General features: G+C 41.0%; 1 protein-coding gene across 1 annotated transcript in view; it reads right to left on the reverse strand.

Moving 5' to 3' along the window:
- Nucleotides 1-20,643, reverse strand: part of LOC142214348 (NACHT, LRR and PYD domains-containing protein 3-like) — a 65,950-nt gene that overhangs the window by 2,808 nt on the left and 42,499 nt on the right. The gene's annotated exons all lie outside the window — the stretch shown is intronic.

Consider the following 20,643-nt stretch of genomic DNA (forward strand, 5'->3'; position numbering starts at 1 on the left):
TTCGTGAGCGGCAAGTTGCCGCTCACGGAAAAAAAAGCAGCGTGCTGCCCTTTCTTCAGGTGGATTCCACTGCCATTTTAGCCCTGGTGTCCCACCTCACGGCAGCACCCTCCGGAGTAGGTCCAGTCATTTGGGCTTAGTCCAGAGCGGGTAGCCGTGACTGTCAGAAGCCGCGACAGTCGTGGCAGGTGCATTTCGGCCCTATTCTGATGCAGCTTCCCGCGTCAGAATCAGGACCAAAATCTGCCATTCTGCGCCCCATGTGAATGGGGCCTAACAGCACCTGAGAGGTTCCAATTACTCTTACAGACTTACAGTCTGCTGTGCCAAGTGGCTCTTGTGTGGAGAGATCACGGGAGCAGTTTGGTTGCCATGATAGCTGGAAGGCCCCTGAAGTATCCCAGACCTGCCATAACAATATTACTGTTAAGACCTTGGTTTACCCCAGACAATGATGAGGAACATAAACTAGCATAAACTCCATGTACACCTTGTCCCCCACATGTCATCCTGTACAGACGTCATACTCACTCAAATATTTCTATTCTGCAGCCTGGAATGCACAGAGCCTCCATTGTAAAGTCAGGGTGAGAGCCGGTCTCTTGAGGGACTGGTTTCTTATTAAGGATGCCAACTGGGTGCAGGAAGTGTGTTACGTACTTGCTTATCGTTATCTTAAAAAAAAAAAAAAAAAAAAAAAAAAAAATTACAAGTGTGCCAGTTGGCGCATAACATATCTGATCAAGGGAAGTGCCCCACCTGAGCCCAGGAAGATGTGACCCTTGTTTCGTGGGCTTTAATATATTCTCACAGGGGTTTAGATCCCTCTAACACTGGATTTGAAGGGATTGAACATTGCACCAGATCTGCTGACATAGAAACTTTGATGATTGGGAGGACAACAGGAATTTGACAGGGAAAAGGAGAAGTCTATTCTATACCAATTCTGTATAAAGTCCATTACCCACCAAGTCTCTCCACCCCACCATCATTGTTTACTATTGGATTTGTTACAGATTGGTAAGGAGATCTCCCCCTACCTCCCTTAGCGTAGCCAGCAGTCCAACCTCCCCAAACAAAAGTTCTTTGGGCACAAATGATCTTAGGAGGTTTATTTTCAGGGAACACTTGTCTTTGCTACAGCTTTTTCTAGTTTGGTCCCAATCCAGACCAAACTAATTCCCCATTAAAGGGAATGTTACATAATTTAGTTTAGATTGAATAGCCCCACTCCAATGTGTCATCCAAAGTGCTTGATGGGCAGCATTGGAAAGTGAACCCTCAAAGGGAGTGGAGGGGATGCACTTACTGAGGGACCCACAAGGAACCCAGTGGCAGATTTAGAGGTACACATTGGAGGATAACCTCAGAGGACGTCTACTTTTGGACTATAGCCTCAATTTAGTGTCTTTGTTAAAGGGGAATCTATTTCCAGATTCTTCCATTCATTCCATAATGAAATCTTTAAGGTTTTTCATCTTAGACTGAAGACCCCCAAACATCTCATCATGGATGGTATTAGCCTTCACCACTATGTTCATTGTGCTGCATAGAGTCTTTACTAGAGAATCCATGTCATTTGAGGAAAAAAAAAAAAAAAGAAAAAAAAAATATAAATATTTAGCATCTTTCACTGTCTGATACAAAGGACAATCTAATTCAGCAGATTCAGAGAAAGAACATGAATTGTCAGTGACAGAATCAGAACATGTCACCTTCTTAACTAAACAGAATATATACTCTAGGCTTGCTGGGACATGGTAGAGATTTACTATTCAACTCACTCCATTCCAACCCAACTTGACTCACCCCCACCCTGCCCCCTCATAATAAGTGTTGAGCGGTGTGCAGACAAGGAAAGGGGTTCATCCTTGACTCAGAAAAAAAAAACCCACCATTTTAGTAGGATATAACGTTGGATACTTGTAGATATCCACCCAACACTACAAGGACATGTGAATTGAATCACTGACCTTCTTGCAGGGTTAAGAAGCTGCAAAGAATCAGTTGTATAGGCAGGAAAATGGCGATTACTACAACCAGTCCTCCTATGAGGAAGGCAGGGACCGATTGTCACCAGGCCTGCCTGAGCACAACACAAAAAGTAGCATTTTTTTGTTTGAAATTCTGAGATAGAGATATATATATATATATATATATATATATATATATATATATATATATATATATATATTTTAATAACACTCTTACAGCCCTGGAATGACACATGCACAGGTGAGAACACGCTGCAAGTGCATTTGGTCCTTAACCAGGAAAAAAAATAAGTCAGTCCTGAAAAGCACATACACTCAATATTACGGGTAAAAGGATATAATACACAGCTAGAATTAAAAAAAAAAAAACTCCACAAATCAACAAAAACAAGTTATCTAATAGACAGAGATACAGATCCATCTTAATACAAGCCATTACCTCATATAGTGGAGCACCGTCCTCTGTAGCCCTCACACACCAGCATTCATATGATAAAGGTTAGTGGCAAAACCTGCATTTATATAGGAAAGCTGAGTGCTAAACTATGGGAGCTGGATGGAGTCAAAAATGTTGGCACGGCAAACTTACTTTCAGGGCTTAAAAACCTCTAAAGGTTCTCAGTCCATGGGGGAATGGCCATTTATACCCAACATGCCAGAAATCAGTAACTGATCGTCGATGGCTCAGTGGTTAGCAGTGTAGTTTTGCAATGCTGGAGTCCTGGGTTCAACTCCAACCAAGGATAACATCTACATCAGCGATTATATGGTCTCCATTTGTTTGGGTGGGGATTCTCTGTATAGGGAGTTTAGGTTGTCTGTGGTGTTTTTCAGTACTATGGAAGTAAGAGAAGTGAAGAACACAATACTGGGAGGTGTCAGCATTACACCATGGACCAGTATGCAATAATGTTTGTCACCACTAGAAGTCCTTAAAGGGATTCTACCATTAAACTACCTTTTTGTTTGTTTTTTTTTGGGGGGGGGGATCATTTTGCGGCCAGCCGGCGGCCATTTTTGGGTAGCCGCTCTTGCAGTTCAATACAGGAGCCGGCCGGCGGCCATTTTGGGGTGGCCTCTCTATGCTCCTGTATAGAACTACAAGAGCAATAGAAGACAGAAGAGTCGGAGTTGCTGCAGAAGAAGGAGGCGGCGCAGGAAAGAGCTCTGGGCAGCAATGGGAACGCGCATATCGGTGTTTCAGCGTTGGGGCCCTCCCTCATTGCTGCGGAGAGCTCATTTGCATACCGGTTAAAACCGGTATTTCTACGGAACGGAACGCCGGAGACGACGTCTAAAGGTAGGAGACGAATAGCCTTTCTTAAGGCTATTCCGACGTGGTAAATAGAAAAAAAAGGTAGTTTAATGATAGAATCCCTTTAATGCTTGGAGTGTTGCTATTCTTATAAGTGACAGCGGTGGACGGAGTTGCACTAGTACTATAATACTACCTGACTGACCTCATTTAAGCCTTAGGTGAATCCAATACATCTTATATCTTTTGTAGCACCTCAGATCTATTATTGCAGCTTCTTGGTGAATAATCAATAGGGTTAGTGGTAAATGGATTTTGATCCTCCTTATCTTCCCAAAAAATAGTACCTATATAGTCCATGCTATAGATAGCCATTATTGATATTGAACTAATTGTATAGGGCCGTGATGGCGAACCTATGGCACATGTGTCAGAGATGGCACGCCTTCGCCCAGATCGCTCGCTAATCAGGAATCCGATACTGTGGAGCATATAATACTGTGGGGGAGGGGTCTTCTGTGGAGCATATAATACTGTGGAGCCCTTGTAACCTGTTTTTTGGGGTTTTTTTATAAAATTTCTAAAAAATGGATCCGGTATTAGTCAGTGGCAATGTCAATAAAAAAATTGCTTTTATTCTTCAATAGCATTGGTACTATTATAATGAATGAGACTGAACTGTAGCATGGCCATGTGACCAGCGGACCTGATGTCACCTCATAAGAATCTGAAATCAATCATATTTTCTAATCCTGCACATCTCAGCACTTTTTTCTTTCCTTTTGTATTGTTTGTTGAATATTCTTTATCATTTCCTTTTTTTATACGTTCCTATACCATTTCGGATGACTTTTGGAAGTTTTAAGATATTGATAAAAGTTATTCATTTTATATAAGGGCTACTTGTGATTTGCAGTGAAGAATTTGTAGACAATCCTCTGTAGGGTAAGTTCACACAATGTGATCTGGCACGTATACACATGCCGGCAGATGACGCGCTCAAAATGCTCCCATTGATTTCAGTGGGAGTTAGGAGCGTATACGCCGCGTTATTTTGCGCCCGTGATTTTGCGCGCCGTATACGTGCCAGTTCACGCTCAACGTTACATCATGTGAACTTACCCTTAGATAGCAATGGTATTCAGCCATGAATTGGATGTAGTGAGCATTAGTTTCCCAGATGTGAATACATAGCAGGTAGTAAAAAGCGAATATGTACGGTGGCTCAGTGGTTAGCACTGTAACCTTACAGTGCTGGAGTCCTGTGTTTGAATCCTGCCAGGAACAACATCTGCAAGGAATGGTATGTTCTCGGCGTGGATTTCCTCCCATTTTACAAAGACATACTGATAGGAAAAAAAATGTACATTGTGATCACTATATATGGGGTTCACAATCTACATTTAAAAAAAAATGTGTACGCTGTACGGAGCACATTGGGTACACTAATCACCCCACTAGGTCCTAGGGTAAGGGGTCTGTTCTGGTGTCCTTTCACTTATAAACACTACACCTGGGGAGTCCCGTGTTCCCTGATATACAGTTAGGGCCAGAAATATTTGGACAGTGACACAATTTTCGCGAGTTGGGCTCTGCATGCCACCACATTGGTTTTGAAATGAAACCTCTACAACAGAATTCAAGTGCAGATTGTAACATTTAATTTGAAGGGTTGAACAAAAATATCTGATAGAAAATGTAGGAATTGTACACATTTCTTTACAAACACTCCACATTTTAGGAGCTCAAAAGTAATTGGACACATGAACATAACCCAAACAAAATATTTTTATTTTCAATATTTTGTTGCGAATCCTTTGGAGGCAATCACTGCCTTAAGTCTGGAACCCATGGACATCACCAAACGCTGGTTTTCCTCCTCCTTAATGCTTTGCCAGGCTTTTACAGCCGCAGCCTTCAGGTCTTGCTTGTTTGTGGGTCTTTCCGCCTTAAGTCTGGATTTGAGCAAGTGAAATGCATGCTCTATTGGGTTACGATCTGGTGATTGACTTGGCCATTGCAGAATGTTCCACTTTTTTGCACTCATGAACTCCTGGGTAGTTTTGGCTGTATGCTTGGGGTCATTGTCCATCTGTACTATGAAGCGCCGTCCGATCAACTTGGCAGCATTTGGCTGAATCTGGGCTGAAAGTATATCCCGGTACACTTCAGAATTCATCCGGCTACTCTTGTCTGCTGTTATGTCATCAATAAACACAAGTGACCCAGTGCCATTGAAAGCCATGCATGCCCATGCCATCACGTTGCCTCCACCATGTTGTACAGAGGATGTGGTGTGCCTTGGATCATGTGCCGTTCCCTTCTCCAAACTTTTTTCTTCCAATCATTCTGGTACAGGTTGATCTTTGTCTCATCTGTCCATAGAATACTTTTCCAGAACTGAGCTGGCTTCTTGAGGTGTTTTTCAGCAAATGTAACTCTGGCCTGTCTATTTTTGGAATTGATGAATGGTTTGCATCTAGATGTGAACCCTTTGTATTTACTTTCATGGAGTCTTCTCTTTACTGTTGACTTAGAGACAGATACACCTACTTCACTGAGAGTGTTCTGGACTTCAGTTGATGTTGTGAACGGGTTCTTCTTGACCAAAGAAAGTATGCGGCGATCATCCACCACTGTTGTAATCCGTGGACGCCCAGGCCTTTTTGAGTTCCCAAGCTCACCAGTCAATTCCTTTTTTCTTAGAATGTACCCGACTGTTGATTTTGCTACTCCAAGCATGTCTGCTATCTCTCTGATGGATTTTTTCTTTTTTTTCAGCCTCAGGATGTTCTGCTTCACCTCAATTGAGAGTTCCTTTGACCGCATGTTGTCTGGTCACAGCAACAGCTTCCAAATGCAAAACCACACACCTGGAATCAACCCCAGACCTTTTAACTACTTCATTGATTACAGGTTTACGAGGGAGACGCCTTCAGAGTTAATTGCAGCCCTTAGATTCCATTGTCCAATTACTTTTGGTCCCTTGAAAAAGAGGAGGCTATGCATTACAGAGCTATGATTCCTAAACCCTTTCTCCGATTTGGATGTCGAAACTCTCATATTGCAGCTGGGAGTGTGCACTTTCAGCCCATATTATATATAATAATTGTATTTCTGAACATGTTTTAGTAAACAGCTAAAATAACAAAACTTGTGTCACTGTCCAAATATTTCTGGCCCTAACTGTATGCTCGCTCAGATTTTACATTCAAGGAGATCTTTAATTGATGTAACCATAGAAGGGCTTGTTTTTTTGTGGGATGAAATGCACTTTTCAATGACACCATTTTAGGGTGCCCATAGCATATTTACTACATTTTATTAACTATTTCGGGGGGGGGGGGGGGGGGGCAAATTATCAGTTCTGGTATTGCTCTCTACATTTTAAATAGTTCACCGTACAGCACAAGTAGCATGTTACCTTTATTTTTTGGGTCAGTACAATGACGATGACACCCAATTTATATTGTTTTTTATGTGTTACTAATTTTGTAGAATAAAAATCCATACTGGAAAAAAAATGTATTGTTTTTCATAGCGATCTTATGAAAACCATAACATTTTTTTTATTATTATATTTTGTGGGACATACTGTCCTATTTGTGGGCAATATTTTGGACAGGTGATAAAAAAATCATTTATTTTTCTTTTAGTTTTAACAGTATTCACTTTGCAGGTGAAATAATCATAATTTTATTATACATGCTGTTAAAGATATGGTGATACCAAATATGACTATTTTTTTGAGCTTTTTAAATTTTATTTGTGCATAAATAATTATATATTTTTGAGCGTTTTTTTTTAAATTTTGTATATCTTGGCATTACGGGACTTGAATCATCACCCTGATCACTGGTTCAGTATACTACACTGAAATACACGTCACAGTATATTAGGGCTGTCAGCCTATGTGGGGTAATAATGTATGGGGCCTCAGACAGACCAGGGAGGATGGATCCAGTTCCCGTGAGGTTCCCAATGTCTTCTCCTAACCATTCCCTGTCCATGAATTTCCACAATAGACACAACGTTTCATATAGGTCTCTTGTATCATTTGGAAGATTTCCACCTCTGTCCTGGTGAGGTGTAGTCTTCAGGCATACAGATGTTTCCCTTGAAGCCTTTGCGAGTAAAGCTAAGGCCCCACGGGCCATAATCGCAGCACTGCAGAAAGAAATGCTGCGTGATCGCATTGCGGTTCTTTCCACAGCGCTTTGAAGCAAAAGTTCAAGAGTTTTCCTCTGCGGACTTTCTCTTAACATTATATCTACGGGAAAGCCGCCGCCGTTTCCTTAAATATAATTGACAAGCTGCAATTTGTAAACCTGCAACGGCTTTGCAAATCACAGCGTGTCCCCGCTGTGATTTCTTCTGCAAAGTGGGCATGGGATTCGCATGAATCCCATCCCCTTTGCTTGCACTGTAAAACGCCGCGATTTTTCCCGCTGCGGCAAATCGCGGCGTTTACGTCCCGTGGGGCCCCGGTCTAAAAGAGCATTTTGTGAGCAACTTAGGCACATAAGCAATAAAAATCTTAACAAGCAGTATAGAGATTGACCATAATGACCATAACAATCTGTGCTTGTAGCAAAAAGAGTCCTGAAAACTATCTTCCAAAGCTCCAAGATGTATCCCCAATTGGATTCCGCCCATTTTCAACCATTTTACAAGATTCTTTTCTATATAGCCTTGCACAACTTGAAGAGTCATCTCAATCCATGTATAGCATTCTTTGTCTATCCCAGTACACATGCCTTCTTCTTTTACAAAAACCAAGTCTAGTGCTACTTTCTCTGGTAACACTATGTTCCTTAGCTGATGCTCTTCTTCGATCATCGGTCATATCATTGTTCACAGAATCTTTGAATAAGATAATAGTCCCGCCATGGAGAAATTCAGTGTGTTACAGCATGAATAATACAGTAATATATTACAAGAAAGAATACATACAAGCTCATAACAGATAGAAATATACTAGGAGTCATAGCAACTAAAGAAAAAGAAAGACTCAGGATCATTCAGTTCTCTGTGCGGAGTGTCTTCGCTTGGCCTGATGTAGATTATACATCCTGATCGCGGTTGGGAGGAAGGATCTCCAATAGCTCCTTCTCGCACTTGGGGTGAAGCAGACGGTCACTTACAGTACTGCCCAGTGCTTTCATGGTCTCATACATGGGATGGGAATTATTCTCCAGCATGGAGCTCACCACAGACAGTGTCCTTCTGTCACCCACCACCTGCACTGGGTCCAGGGGGCTCCCCGGCAATTTCCCACCCTGGTCCCCAGTGCTGAATAATTCTTTATTATGTCTGAATTGGTACTTATATTCATAACCTGAGAATGCTATTTGATCCTCAGCTACTGAGATAGCACGAGTAACCTGGGAATTTGGGGGTACCCACTCTTTTGCATTTTTCTGCACACTACATCCGTCCAGAGTATAAGACTTGATAATAGTCACCATAGTCTTGTGTACTTTCTCACATCTTTTTCTTTTGATTAATAATTGGAAATCTCCCCAATCTGATGAGCACCGTTCATTATAATGAGATTGCCATTCCATCTGGTGGTGTCATTGTCCTTACAGATACTGGTATGCAGTGCCCTCACATGTAGTGAAGAGGAGTTTACCTTAACTACATAGAACCGTTACTGCTACCTTAACTTGAGTCCATCAACCATGTGGATCTTGCTTTCTCCTTAGGTTTAACCCACACCTGACATTTCTGTACTATTTCGGCAAACGTCGGGTGTTTAAATATGGCGTCTGCCATAGCTGACGGGTCTCCGCTGTTATCTATTGCATGCAATCACAGCTCCAAACAGAGGCAGCCAGTGTCAGATTTCAAAATCTTACCCTGCCTGACCCCGCCCTCCTGACAGTACACAGCCTAAATAGCATATCCGGAACTATAACTAACAGCACTGATTGCTCAGGAATGGTGGGGGATAAAAAGGGGAAAAAAGGAGAAAAAAATCCAAATGTACCAAAGTCAGTGGAGCGGCAGCTATTAAATGATGCATTGAACTGAACTTGTTGGAGGTGGTGAAAGATCTTCTTTGAACTGCACCAAATTCATCAAAGTGGCTGATACTGTTTGATAAAGGTGATGGATTTTTACTTTGTCTAGTCTAACTTTAAACCACTTATTAGTTGATGTAGATTCCATGAAAAAAAATGCACCTTATTAAAAGGGTGTTCTAGTTCTTTTTTTAGGGCATAGGGAGGCAACTTAATATTTTTCTTTACCTTCTGCCTGTTCATATGACTATGCCAGATCATCAGTGGTTGAGTGCTTATGCTCCATTTGAACCAAACATCCTGTGCAGGATAAGGGTAAGTTCACACAGGATTTTTTGGACCGGAACCTGAGTTGGAGGCCACCTCAGGTTCCAGTCCAAAATACGGGTGGCTGCGACTGGATGCACCAGCATCCAGTCGCGCACTCAACTCCGGAATAGGCCCAAATGAATGGGCCTATTCAGGATGGAGTGTCTCCAGGTGGATGTCGCGAGGAAATCCGCCTGAAAGAATAAGCATGTTGCTTCTTTTTTCCAAGAGCCGGAACAAACGGCTCCCGGAAAAAAAGAACTGACTGGCTCCCATTGATTTCAGTGGGAGTCGTCTTTTGATACGGCCTCAAAATCCTGACCAAAAAAACCCTGTGTGAACTTATCCTAAGGGTAAGTTCACATGGGGCTTTTTGGATCGGAACCTGAGGCGGCTTCAAAAGCCAGGATCCAAAAGCCAGGTAGCCGCGACTGAAAGCCAACTCCCTGAAAAAGCTCCTGAGCGACTCCCATTGATTTCAATGGGTGCCGTCTTTTTGGTCAGGATTTTGAGGCGAATATACCATAGGGTAAGTTCACACAGGGTTTTTTGGATGGGAACCTGAGGCGGAGGCAAAAGCCGGGTAGCCGCGACTGAAAGCCGGTGCACTGCACCGGCAGCACTCCGCTCCAGATTAGGCCCAATGATGGGCCTAGTCTGGAGGAGGGTGTGTCTTCAGGCCAAATCGCGAGGCGAAACAGCCTGAAGAATGAGCACCTCACTTCCTTTTCGGAAGCTCCTGAGCAGCTCCCATTAATTTCAATGGGAGCTGTCTTTTTGGTCAGGATTTTGAGGCGGATATGACCTCAAAATCCTGACCAAAAATCTCCGTGTGAACTTACCCATATGGTCCAGTAAGGAGCCTATGACCCACACCTTGGGGCTGAAACCTATTCAAGACCCGCCCTGGACCACACATATGTCAGGAATCTGGGGGAGATATACCAGGACTCCAGCACTCTGCCTGTCACCTTCTCACACCTGTTATAAATGTTACAGAGGGGTATAGACTATATGCTTATTGTATAGCACCTTATAGATTAACCCCTTAAAGGGGCTCTATCACTGGGAAAAGTCATTTTTAACCAAACAAATCCTTGCATAGCCTTTAGAAATGCTATTCCACACCTACCTTTAGTGGTTTGTGAATAAGTCTGTTTTTATTCATATGCTAATTAGACTGGTGCACGAGGAGGCTGCTGCTGATGATGACTCAGCTTCCTGTTGGTACACACACATAGGAGATAATAGCAGGGATGAGTGCTGCTGGGAACTTCCTGTGCTGGCTGGAAACTCATTAGCATATGAATAAAAACGGACTTATTCGGAAACCACTGAGGCAATCTACTGTACATACTAAAGGTAGGTGTGGAATTGCCTGTCTAAAGCCTATGCAAGGATGTGATTAGTTATGCATGCAGGGTTCTTCTGTCCGCTTGAGAAGTCGGACATCTTCACTTGCGGACAGGGAAGGAAGGGCACGGAGTGCAAAAGAACGCACCCGATGCCCATTGAAATAAATGACAGGTGTCACGGACACAGCTAGTGTCCGCTCCTGATGTCCGTGACAGATTTTGAGCGGACACTAGGAGCGGACACTACCATCGGATACCGACGGTAGTGTGAACGCCCCCTTAGTGGTAAGATTTGGCCAATATGTTGAGAATTTATTTATAAAAATATCCATAATTTACAGAAAAAAATGGAAAAGTTAGCAAATTTCAAAATTTACCTTTGTACTTTTGTACGACAGACAATCATACCACACCGAATAGGAAATTATTAACTTGTAACAAAAGTCGGCTTTATGTTGACATAATTGTTTTGCACTCTCTTATTTTTATATGATGTTAGAAGGCTTAGAAGTTCAGCAGCAATTTTTCACATGCTTGGGAAAATTTCCAATACCTGCTTTTTAAGGAACCAATTCAGTTCTGAATTGGGGTCTAAACCTTAGAAACTCTCCTATGTGCAGTCGGCTCTTTCGGCTGAAGATGCGGCCAATGACGTGGCAAAGAGGCCGTTGGAGAAAAAAAACAGAGGCATCGCTGGAGAGTTTTTGGGTGGCAAAGGGAACGCCCCCTGTGCTTTCTGAAGACTCATTTGCACATGGCAAAAAACTAAACAACGGTGGCCGGATATGAATAATAAAGGTAGGAGGAGAAGAGCCTTTCTTAAAGCTATTCCGACATCGTCTTAGTTCAAAAAGGGATTCTAATGATAGAATCACTTTAACTTTTAAGAATGTTAAGTAAAATAATTACATACAAAAGGATGTCCACTAATTCTAAAAAATGTCAGTGATGGTATCTGCAGTAGAATCACACCAGGGTAACTCTCTATATATTAGTAGCTTCCCTGGAACCACCCCAACACCATAGGCTCAATGACTATCTAAGCCCCTGTATGAGTCTGTAATTGGCTCACAAGCCATGTAATACAGTCACATTTCTTCCCAGGTGTCCTTAGTACTCAGGTATACCATAGTACAGCTCATCTCCATCTGGTAGGCTCTCTAAAGTCAGGCTACCATGTACAAAATTAGCGTGCACTACTGGGTAGACCAACACATAGCTCCACCATATTAACCCTATCACACTCATCAATCATTGATGTATTGGTTGTAGTTCATGGATTCAACACTGACCGTAAATGGTTCAAAACTATGTCGATCAAGGGGAACCATTCTACTGATTTGATTCTCCGACCAGTCCTCCATCACTAGTTGTAGCCTATATTCATCCCTCCAATATAATCAGCTAGGGACAGATGTATTCAGAAACGCTGCATATAGCTGCTGACTAAAATGAATCACCACGCTATCCTCCTAAAGTCTACGCATTTCCCCTGTTTAAACTTCACAGATTCATCAGGACCTAATCGTAGGAATTGATCTAAAAGGTCCAAGAAGCTATCAACCCAAAAATTAATAGAAAGATGTGACTTATTGTATAAGGAATGGGAAGTAACCCTCAGTGATTTGCCTTCAGATGGCTTGGTCAAATGTAACCGAGGCTTCAGAAGATTGGCCATCTGTGTTCTCCACTATGTTTCTTCGGTTGCCCCCCGAAGACAGACCAATGTGCAGTGATGCGATTCCATGAGAGCTCGGAGGCTATTGAAGGCTTCCAGACCCGTATTACAGGCTGCCATGAATCTAGGTCTATTACTCCAGGCTAGCCTACACAAACTACAAGTGCTCAATATGTCTGTGCCTAATTAAAGTCTGTGTGCTAAAAATTGTGAAAAATAAAGTTAAAAATAAATAAATCTAAATCATTCAGACAATTCCCAAAATGGTGTCAACAAAAATTACAACTTACACCGCATAACAAGATGCCTTACACAATTCTGTACACGGAAATGTTAATAAAAAAGGTACAGGTGTCACTATGGCAACTCAAAGAAATTCTTTTGTATTTTTTTTTAAAAAAGGGAAAATCTTACAAAAACATTGTAAAAAATTTGGTATTGCCATAATGGTACCAACCTGCAAATAGGTAACAGGCCCAGTCAATGCAGCTAAAACAAAAGCTCTTGGGAAAGTTGGGAGTTTATATCACAAATGCAAAAATACAAACTCCAGATTGTATCAGTTCTGATGAGATTTATAGGTTTTGTTTTTCATCCATCTCCATGTATTGCGTATTGGACATATTTGGCCCCGGTATGTGATCCTCATAGATATAAAAGTCCAGATTCTTGTTTCTTCAGTAAAATATCTTCAGATTTGCTTTATTTTTACTCAGGCGGTTTAAGGCCTTCTTCTCCTTTTCTGACAATGGATTTTCCCTCAAACTAGAACAGAAAGCAGAATATGCAGAATTAGTCACAATAATTTTATATTGAGAAGATTTTCTCATAAACTCAGACTAGTCAGTGAAGACAGAAGATGAATCTGTGTAATCTTAGGCCTTATTCACATAACAATAAATTCAGTGATTTCTGTGTCATTCATTTCAATTTCTTTGATTGACTGTTTTTCACGTCAAAAAACTGACATGTTCTCTTTCAGTTGCACAACTGCCAGATGACTGGGCACATATTGCTTTCTCCACCACCACTGCCACAACCTTCTCTCTGTGCTCCCTCAAGGTCTGGCCCAGACAGGCTTTTTTGGATGTTGAGACTGTGTGTAGGCTGGAATTATTACTGTTACCGATAAACAAACCCCTCCGGATTTATTATGTTTTGGGTTCGGCCGACTCAGATCCCTGTTTTGTTTTAGGATGGACAAGTTTGGTACAAATCACAGCTTAAAGTGGCTTACAACATAGTGTAAAATATTCTTAGGACTCCTAGGAACCTATCTATAAAACATAGTGTAGAAAACTCTTAGGGCTCCTAGGAACCTATCTATAAAACATAGTGTAGAATACTCTTAGGGCTCCTAGGAACCTATCTATAAAACATAGTGTAGAATACTCTTAGGGCTCCTAGGAACCTATTTATAATACATAGTGTAGAATACTCTTAGGGCTTCTAGGAACCTATCTATAAAACATAGTGTAGAATACTCTTAGGGCTCCTAGGAACCTATCTATAAAACATAGTGTAGAACACTCTTAGGGCTCCTAGGAACCTATCTATAAAACATAGTGTAGAATACTCTTAGGGCTCCTAGGAACCTATCCATAAAACATAGTGTAGAAAACTCTTAGGGCTCCTAGGAACCTATTTATAATACATAGTGTAGAATACTCTTAGGGCTTCTAGGAACCTATCTATAAAACATAGTGTAGAATACTCTTAGGGCTTCTAGGAACCTATCTATAAAACATAGTGTAGAACACTCTTAGGGCTCCTAGGAACCTATCTATAAAACATAGTGTAGAATACTCTTAGGGCTCCTAGGAACCTATCCATAAAACATAGTGTAGAAAACTCTTAGGGCTCCTAGGAACCTATCTATAAAACATAGTGTAGAATACTCTTAGGACTCCTAGGAACCTATCTATAAAACATAGTGTAGAGAACTCTTAGGGCTCCTAGGAACCTATCTATAAAACATAGTGTAGAATACTCTTAGGACTCCTACGAACCTATCTATAAAACATAGTGTAGAATACGCTTAGGGCTCCTAGGAACCTATCTATAAAACATAGTGTAGAACACTCTTAGGACTCCTAGGAACCTATCTATAAAACATAGTGTAGAATACTCTTAGGACTCCTAGGAACCTATCTATAAAACATAGTGTAGAATACTCTTAGGGCTCCTAGGAACCTATCTATAAAACATAGTGTAGAATACTCTTAGTGCTCCTAGGAACCTATCTATAAAACATAGTGTAGAATACTGTCAGGGCTCCTAGGAACCTATCTATAAAACATAGTGTAGAATACTCTTAGTGCTCCTAGGAACTTATCTATAAAACATAGTGTAGAATACTCTTAGGACTCCTAGGAACCTATCTATAAAACATAGTGTAGAACACTCTTAGGGCTCCTAGGAACCTATCTATAAAACATAGTGTACAATACTCTTAGGGCTCCTAGGAACCTATCTATAAAACATAGTGTAGAAAACTCTTAGGGCTCCTAGGAACCTATCTATAAAACATAGTGTAGAATACTCTTAGGGCTCCTAGGAACCTATCTATAATACATAGTGTAGAATACTCTTAGGGCTTCTAGGAACCTATCTATAAAACATAGTGTAGAATACTCTTAGGACTCCTAGGAACCTATCTATAAACATAGTGTAGAATACTCTTAGGGCTCCTAGGAACCTATCTATAAAACATAGTGTAGAAAACTCTTAGGACTCCTAGGAACCTATCTATAAAGCATAGTGTAGAACACTCTTAGGGCTCCTAGGAACCTATCTATAAAACATAGTGTAGAATACTCTTAGGGCTTCTAGGAACCTATCTATAAAACATAGTGTAGAATACTCTTAGGGCTCCTAGGAACCTATCTATAATACATAGTGTAGAATACTCTTAGGGCTTCTAGGAACCTATCTATAAAACATAGTGTAGAATACTCTTAGGACTCCTAGGAACCTATCTATAAACATAGTGTAGAATACTCTTAGGGCTCCTAGGAACCTATCTATAAAACATAGTGTAGAAAACTCTTAGGACTCCTAGGAACCTATCTATAAAGCATAGTGTAGAACACTCTTAGGGCTCCTAGGAACCTATCTATAAAACATAGTGTAGAATACTCTTAGGACTCCTACGAACCTATCTATAAAACATAGTGTAGAAAACTCTTAGGGCTCCTAGGAACCTATCTATAATACATAGTGTAGAATACTCTTAGGGCTCCTAGGAACCTATCTATAAAACATAGTGTAGAACACTCTTAGGGCTCCTAGGAACCTATCTATAAAACATAGTGTAGAATACTCTTAGGGCTCCTAGGAACCTATCCATAAAACATAGTGTAGAAAACTCTTAGGGCTCCTAGGAACCTATCTATAAAACATAGTGTAGAATAATCTTAGGGCTCCTAGGAACCTATCTATAAAACATAGTGTAGAATAATCTTAGGGCTCCTAGGAACCTAGCTATAAAACATAGTGTAGAATATTGTCAGAGCTCCTAGGAACCTATCTATAAAACATAGTGTAGAATATTGTCAGAGCTCCTAGGAACCTATCTATAAAACATAGTGTAGAATACTCTTAGGTGGACCGTACATTGCTGTTGTTATACGATACACAGAAGCTTGGACACTACTGACACTATTGATCAGCCTTCAATTGCTGTAATGATGGACATGCAAACAGATATGTGATTCATCTCCCTGCAGCACAGCTAGATTATAGGCAACATATGTCAGAAAATTCAGGAAGTCCAGCAATAGTTATTATATAATAGTTAGACATAGATAGGAAACTTTCATAGACAGTGACTGGAATCTGTGCTGCTGCTTACAAAGAAAATTAACACTTTAATTGCCAATAATCTGATATAGTCTGACAGTACTTGCAATAGAGCAATTCCATCTTTACACACACACACATATATACAGCATATATATATATATATATATATATATATATATATATATATACAGTACAGATCAAAAGTTTGGACACACCCTCTCATTCAAAGATTTTTCTGTATTTTCATGACTATGAAAATTGTAGATTCACACTGAAGACATCAAAACTATGAAGTAACACATGTGGAATTATATACTTAACAAAAAATGTGAAACATCTGAAAATCTGTCTTATATTCTCGCTTCCTTTTGCTTTGACTCCTGCTTTGCACACTCATGGCATTCTCTTGATGAGCTTCAAGAGGCAGTCACCGGAAATGGTCTTCCAACAGTCTTGAAGGACTTCCCAGAGATGCTTAGCACTTGTTGGCCCTTTTTTCTTCACTCTGCGGTCCAGCTCACCCCAAACCATCTGGATTGGGTTCAGGTCTGGTGACTGTGGAGGCCAGGTCATCTGGCGTAGCCCCCATCACTCTCCTTCTTGGTCAAATAGTCCTTACACAGCCTGAAGGTGTTTGGGGTCATTGTCCTATTGAAAAATAAATGATGGTCCAACTAAACGCAAACCGGATGGAATAGCATGCCGCTGTAAGATGCTGTGGTAGCCATGCTGGTTCAGTATGCCCTCAATTTTGAATAAATCCCCAACAGTGCCACCAGCAAAGCACCCTCATACCATCACACCTCCTCCTCCATGCTTCGCAGTGGCAACCAGGCATGTAGAGTTTATCCATTCACCTTTTCTGCGTTGCACAAAGACACGCTGGTTGAAACCAAAGATCTCAAATTTGGACTCATCAGACCAAAGCACAGATTTCCACTGGTCTAATGTCCATTCCTTGTGTTCTCTTCTGCTTGTTGCCGGTCCTTAGCAGTGGTTTTCTAGCAGCTATTTTACCATGAAGGTCGGCTGCTGCACAAAGTCTACTCTTACCAGTTGTTGTAGAGATGTGTCTGCTGCTAGAACTCTGTGTGGCATTGACCTGGTCTCTAATCTGAGCTGCTGTTAACCTGCGATTTCTGAGGCTGGTGACTCGGATGAACTTATCCTCCGCAGCAGAGGTGACTCTTGGTCTTCCTTTCCTGGGGCAGTTCTTATCCTCCGCAGCAGAGGTGACTCTTGGTCTTCCTTTCTTGGGGCGGTCCTCATGTGAGCCAGTTTCTTTGTAGCGCTTGATGGTTTTTGCAACTGCACTTGGGGATACTTTCAAAGTTTTCCCATTTTTGGGGGGCTGACTGACTTTCATTTCTCAAAGTAATGATGGCCACTCGTTTTTCTTTACTTAGCTGCTTTTTTCTTGCCCTAATACAAATTCTAACAGTCTATTCAGTAGGACTATCAGCTGTGTATCCACCTGACTTCTGCACAACATAACTGATGGTCCCAACCCCATTTATAAGGCAAGAAATCCCACTTATTAAACCTGACAGGGCACACCTGTGAAGTGAAAACCATTTCTGGTGACTACCTCATGAAGCTTTTTGGGCTACAGTTGACTTTGTCTTTAAAAAAATAAAATATACAAACGTTTTATTTTTTGTTCACCCAATATACAGTCTAGACTGCACTAATCTTTAAAAATTAAATTGGGGTAATTTCATGTTGTTGTTTTATTGACTCTGGTCTGGTGTTTGGACTATGAATGATTGTGTTAATCTGAACAAAATATTTGATGTTTCTCTGTATGCACAAGTGTTCATATATCTTGATCTACTCTCTGTTTTTCAATGTTTTTAACTTTATGAGTCATTAAAAATTCATATATTTTATATAATATTTCAGGGTTGATCATCATTTCTATGCGTATGCCACTTATTTTTACTTTCCTTTACCAGTTTGCTTTTGCATAAATGGGAGTTCTGGGCCACTAGATTGGAGCAGTGGAAGGAACTGCACTATGTTTTTTAGATAGGTTCCTAGGAGCCCTAAGAGTATTCTAAACTATGTTTTATAGATAGGTGCCTAGGAGCCCTAAGAGTATTCTACACTATTTTTTTGAGATAGGTTCCTAGGAGCCCTAAGAGTATTCTGCACTATGTTTTATAGATAGGTTACTAGGAGCCCTAAAAGTGTTCTTGTCAGGATACGGAGTCGCCGCGGTCTCCTTGCTGCGCGGCGTCTCCCTGGGAGACGTATTAGGAGTTCTATTGGGTGTGCTTAGGTCATTAAGGGTTAATCTTTTCCTTGCTCTCAGTCTCCATGTCATTAGCCATCAGGTGTGTTCTCTGCTGCTATTTAAACCCCACCCAGGCATGGATCCATGCCAGCCATTCACTTTGGGTTTCCTGGTCCCCCTGCTCAGTCTGTTTCCCTGTCTGTTTGTATTCGGTCTGTTCCTTGGTTATATACACAGCTTGTATTTTTGACTATCCCTTGTCTTTTGATTCGGTACCTTTATTATATCTCCTGGCTTGACCTCTTGCTCGTCTGACCTCGCCTTCTCTTCTGTGTCTTGCTGCGACTTGTGGTCCTCCCTTGTTCCATGCTGTTTAGTCTTTTGTTTTGCATTGCATTTACACTGTGCTTTCTGTTTAGGTGTGACCCCGTGACTCCAGTCCCTAGGACTTTCAGGGCCTCTTCTTCCCTTATCCTAGCCCGCGGGATAGAAGCGTAAGGAGTCGTGGTAGGCGCACTTCAATTAGGAAGTGCATTGGTCTGCCTCATCTCAGATATTACAGCGTAGTTATAGCTGCAGGGCCTGCAACCCCTTTTGTCATTAGTTGCACAGTGTTGCTTTCCCAGCTGTGTCACTTTGCACTGCCTGACCCTGACTCCAATCCTTACAGTTCTACACTATGTTTTAGCGATAGGTTCCTAGGAGCCCTAAGAGTATTCTGCACTGTTTTTTTAGATAGGTTCCTAGGAGCCCTAAATGTGTTCTACACTATGTTTTATCGATAGGTTCCTAGGAGTCCTAAGAGTATTCTACACTATGTTTTATAGATAGGTTCCTAGGAGCCCTAGCAGTGTTCTACACTATGTTTTATAGATAGGTTCCTAGGATCCCTAAGTGTATTCTACACTATGGTTTATAGATATGTTCCTAGGAAGCCCTAAGAGTATTCTACACTATGTTTTATACATAGGCTCCTAGGAGCCCTAAGAGTATTCTACACTATGTTTTATACATAGGTTCCTAGGAGCCCTAAGAGTATTCTACACTATGTTTTATAGATAGGTTCCTAGGAGTCCTAAGAGTATTCTACACTATGTTTTATAGATAGGTTCTTAGGAGCCCTAAGAGTATTCTACACTGTTTTATAGATAGGTTCCTAGAAGTCCTAAGAGTATCCTACACTATGTTTTATAGATAGGTTCCTAGGAGCCCTAAGAGTATTCTACACTATGTTTTATAGATATGTTTCTCGGAAGCCCTCAGAGTATTCTACAATATGTTTTATAGATAGGTTCCTAGGAGCCCTAAGAGTATTCTACACTATGTTTTATAGATAGGTTCCTAGGAGCCCTAAGAATATTCTACACTATGTTTTATAGATAGGTTCCTAGGAGCCCTGACAGTGTTATACACTATGTTTTATAGATAGGTTCCTAGGAGTCCTAAGAGTGTTCTACACTATGTTTTATAGATAGTTTCCTAGGAGTACTAAGAGTATCCTATACTATGTTTTATAGATGGGCTCCTAGGAGCCCTAAGAGTCCCCTGACGAAACCTGTCAAGCACAGGTGAAACGCGCGTCGGGTCCCTTTACTGTTGGTATGTATGGAGGCTAATCTTGGATCATCTTATGTGGGCAGTCTCATAGCTATCTGTGGGTTATTACACTGATTATTTGTTGTTTTCATTTACAACACTTTATTATTGGACACTTTCAGTCTTAGCTATGGTTGAGCCCTTTGTACCATGATATTAGTGTTGCCATCCAGTGTACATTCCATGGCTGACAAGTTGGTATTTGTAGCATTGTCTACCCCTATATGATTTTGTTTTATGTTTGTTTATATATTTTGTATGTATATATGTTGCTACACCTTTTTAGGAGCACTTAATAAAAGTTAATTTTTATTCATATATTTTGTGTGGCTGGTTCACTTTGTTGCTAGGGTATTCTACACTATGTTTTATAGATATGTTTCTCGGAAG

This window comes from Leptodactylus fuscus, chromosome 7, assembly GCF_031893055.1.
Source record: "Leptodactylus fuscus isolate aLepFus1 chromosome 7, aLepFus1.hap2, whole genome shotgun sequence".
Classification (NCBI taxonomy): domain Eukaryota; kingdom Metazoa; phylum Chordata; class Amphibia; order Anura; family Leptodactylidae; genus Leptodactylus; species Leptodactylus fuscus.